This window comes from Lactuca virosa, chromosome 7 (assembly GCF_052849685.1).
Source record: "Lactuca virosa cultivar CGN04683 chromosome 7, Lactuca_virosa_CGN04683_v6, whole genome shotgun sequence".
NCBI classification, from domain to species: domain Eukaryota; kingdom Viridiplantae; phylum Streptophyta; class Magnoliopsida; order Asterales; family Asteraceae; genus Lactuca; species Lactuca virosa.
This window is the reverse complement of record NC_136432.1, coordinates 61033831-61038271: the sequence shown is the minus strand read 5'-3', so window position 1 is coordinate 61038271 and position 4441 is coordinate 61033831. Positions and strand designations below refer to the sequence as shown.

The 4441-nt window shown below is 35.3% G+C and overlaps 1 long non-coding RNA gene across 1 annotated transcript; it reads left to right on the top strand.

Annotated features, from left to right (window-relative positions):
• Window positions 1-888: 888 nt before the first annotated feature.
• Window positions 889-2324, top strand: LOC145125343 (uncharacterized). The gene is made up of 2 exons (XR_013715944.1): window positions 889-1373; window positions 1469-2324. It is a non-coding gene; the product is annotated as an uncharacterized LOC145125343 (long non-coding RNA).
• The last annotated feature ends 2117 nt before the right edge of the window (window positions 2325-4441 follow it).

The following is a 4441-nucleotide window of genomic DNA, read 5'->3' as shown; positions in this document are numbered from 1 at the left end:
GTTTGTTCTTGAGCATTGTGTATGCGTTTTGAACAAGAGAATCTTACAAAAAGTTTTTGGAAAGAAAATGAACAAAACCTTGAGAAAAATCAACAATAACAGAGTACGGATTTTCGAATACGTATGTGTGCCAGATTAGGGAGAAATCAATGCGACGAAGACATGGTCGTCGGAGAAGCAGATGCGATGATGGTACGATGATTGTTGTTGGGGCGTGAGGGGGAAACATAGGAATTGGACAGCTACAATGGATCTGGAGTGGTGGAGGTTGTTTAGAGGTGGAGGATGGTGTCGGTGGTTCATTATGGGCAGACACGAGAATGTTGGAACCTAGGAAGGAGTTGGGTTCTTTTTCATCTGCATCATATGATATATATATATATATATATATATATATATATATATATATATATATATATATATATAGAGAGAGAGAGAGAGAGAGATATATATAGAGAGAAAGAAAGAGAGAGAGAGGGGGGGGGGTTGTTTATTAAACAATTTATTTTATTTTTTGAAATAAGACAACCTCATAAATGGTCCATGTGGTAGTGAAATAATGAACAAGCCCTCGTATTATTTTAAGACAAAACTTCATAAATGGTCTTTATGGTTTCACAAAATTTGAAGTTTCGTCCCTAACTTTAAAAAACCTCACAGATGATCCCTGTGGTTTTAAAAGTTTTGATGTTTGATCCTTATGCCTAACTCTGTCAGCTTTCTACCGTTAAGTAAGGGGCATTTTCGTCATTTCAATACCTCATGGACCATTTATGAGGTTTTCTCTTATTTAAAAAAATGAAATTTAATATGTAGGGGTCTCTCTCTATATCTCTCTCTTGTCAAGAAAACCCCCACCATTATCTTTTAATAAGCCTACAACGAAAAGGAAAACACATAAATACAAAAGAATAATTGTTCGACTTTGAGTTCCAACGGAGCTGCTTCTTAACTTTCTAATTCAGTTCCATATTTCTTGCAAATGGTACCTTTAAACCATCATCCCCAACTCCCTATTTTTGTTTAATTTGTTAAACAAGATTAACCCAAAAATTCATATTCTCGCACAATTTTAGTGGCATCCATATACCTCCTCCGTTTCCGACAGCTACCCCAGCCTTACCGCTTCCGACTGCTAACCCAATTAGAACCACCACAACCAAAAACAAAATCAAAGCCACACCACCACCACCATATCTTCTGATACACCTTGCTTCACCGTCGATTAAGGGAAGAATGAGGGATTTCGAATCAGGGAAGAACACCACCACCATTGCCATATATCACCACGATTCCAATCAACCAATATGTTAAGATTAATCGAATATGGGTTTGCTCTTTAACTGCACACACACGAACAATTGATTTTCTGGGTTTGTTTCTAGAATGGAAAATCATTTATGAATATGAAAAAAGCTTATGGGTTTCAGAAATCGAATTCATCTGTGTATTTTCATATCATTTCTAGGTTTAGGGGTTAACGAAATCAAAGAAGTAGATGATGTCATTGAATCAAATCGAAGCTGAAACCATCCCACAACTCAATTGGGGTCACCCGAATTGGAGCTTAAATAAGAGTTTAATCAAGAAGACAACGTGTATATGTGTGTGTCGTGTTCTTGGTTCACCGAAATCCATGCACCAAAAATGAAGGGGAAGGCATTCTGACAAAGGGTTTTCACGAAGAGCAACATCTAAAGCTTGTAGTTAGTCTTGTGGAAGTGGGATTGAATCGTTGTGTTCTTTAATCAAGTATTTGCTTAATTCTTTGTCGTTGAGTTTCAATACAATCTTGATGTTTACCCTAAAAATCTTGGATTTTTCTTGATTGTCTTCACAATTTAGCGCAATCGAAGGATTACCCATTGGAATTGGGATGTTAATGAAGAGTTCAAGCCTGTCTTTTTGAAACTCGTTTGGGCTAAAAAGCTTTCTCCGGCTATTGTAGCTAGGATTGACACCGGATAAAATGGTGGGGTTTTGTTCGATGAGTTTCTGTTTGATCAATCGGGCAATATCCTTTTAAGGTTTTGGGGATATGTCGACATCGTAGTGGTAGATTAGCTATGAAGGGTCGAATTTTACAGGGAAATGATTGGCTAAAAGTGAGATAATTGTTTCTTCTAAGCCACCGAAATCCGACCTTCTTGCCACCATTAATGGAGGTTCTTGTAGTGTTGAAGCCCCAACAGGTCTCAGTTCGTCTTTTTTTGCTCCCATTGACGAGTTAATTGTTCTTGGAATCACCTCTAGAGTTGTTTTGATTACAAATATTAAGAACATTATTGTCACATTTGATTAAGTTTCAGATTTTTCATACCAAATTCTTCAAGAAATATTATTAAGTGATCAAGATATGTTGTTATGATGGACAAAGAAAATTGGTAATTAAAATACGACAAATGGGTTTTTATCTTAGAGATCAGAAGGCAACTAGGAATAAGAGTAGGAAATGCAGTTATTAGAGAGAAAGAGAGAGACCCCTTACATATTAAATTTCATTTTTTTGTTTTATTTAAAATAAGAGAAAACCTCATAAATGGTCCCTGGGGTATTGAAATGACGAAAATGCCCCTCACTTAACGGTAGAAAGCTGACGGAGTTAGGCATAAGGACCAAACATCAAAAGTTTTGAAACCACAGGGACCATTTGTGAGTTTTTTTTAAGTTAGGGACGAAACTTCATATTTTATGAAACCACAGGGACCATTTATGAAATTTTGTCTTATTTTAATCAAGTGTCGGCCAAAAACTAAAGGAGTTAGCCAAAAGGACAAATTGTTAAAAGTTTTGAAACCATAAGGACAATTTGTAAGGTTTTTTAAACTTAAGGACTAAACTTTAGACCTCTGAATACCACATGACCATTTATGAAGTTTTGTCTAAAAATAAATATTTAACTCAAAAAAAAAAAATAATCAAATGATCTAATAGATATTTGAGTAATTTACACGAATGATCCCTATGGTGTGGGGTAATTTGCGCTTGTCCATATCTTTTTTTAAATCGGAAGGTCCCTATTGTTTGTTTTGTTACACGCTTGGTCATTTTTGTTATGCGATTGGTCATTGTCTTACCTAAAAAGACTATTATTTTAAATTTGAAAAATAGTGGGGTAGGTAAGGTAAGGTGAGGGAGTGGGGTTGGCGGTATGTTTATTTGAATAAATTAAAAAATCAAGGGTAAAATAGTATTTTTAGGTAAGATAGGAACCAAACGTGTAACAAAAACAAACCGTAAGGACCTCCCGAGTTAAAAGAATAAGTTAGGAACCAAACAAATTACCGTAAACGAAAACCATAGGACCATCGTGTAATTTACTCGAGTAGAAAATATATCCATTAAGGCATTAATGATAAAATGGGGGGAAATGACTCTTGAGGGTAATTAACTTTTGCGTTTGTACTCATTTGGTCCCTTTCCTTTTTTTTGTATTCAATATACCATCGAACTTGTTGTTTGCGTTCACCATAACCCTTTTGACCGACTTTTGACCTGTGATAGCCGGTCAAATGGTTATGGTGAACACAAACAACAAGTTCGATGGTATATTGAGTACAAAAAAAAGGAAAGGGACCAAATGAGAACGAACTCAACAGTTGGTTACCCTCCTGAATCATTTTCCCTTTACTCATTTACAACAAATCCCACGTCATCTCCTACTGATATTAATGACTTCATGAGATTCATTCTTGCTTCTCTTCAAAACATAACCCACGAAAGAACATTATTCATACATGTACAACTTTGTAATGCACTTGAATATTTATTAGGGGAATCTTGACTAAGCAGGCGCATGTCATGACTACATTTACATTTCCAATGATTTATCGTATCATGGATTCTAGACAAGTCTACAAACGAGTGGAATCACAAGTGCTGTGATTTTTGAGTTTACTTAGCTTTAAGATCGAATTCATGGGATAAGATACAACATCAATATGTACAATATCATGTTGCTTTTGTAAACACATCACCATAATATACCTTGAGGTAAACATTTATGCTGATAAATATACCTCTCATACACAATCATATTCTTTTGCAGAGAGTTGTTGACAGCTAACCACAGTAAGCATAGTATAGACCATGTTTTAACGAGGTTATCCCTTTGAAACACTCTTCATATACGTTATAGCCAAAGAAGGTTGCAGTCTTTGATAATTTTGCAACTTTAATTTCATTTAACTTTTCGGGGAAAATGATTCAGGAGGGTAACCAACTGTTGAGTTCGTTCTCATTTGGTCTCTTTTCCTTTTTTTGTACTCAATATACCGTCGAACTTGTTGTTTGTGTTCACCATAACCCTTTGACCGGCTATCACAGGTCAAAAGGGTTATGGTGAACGCAAACAACAAGTTCGATGGTATATTAAATAAAAAAAAATAAAAAAAAAAAAGCACAAAATGAGTACAAAACCAAAAGTTAATTACACTCTCAT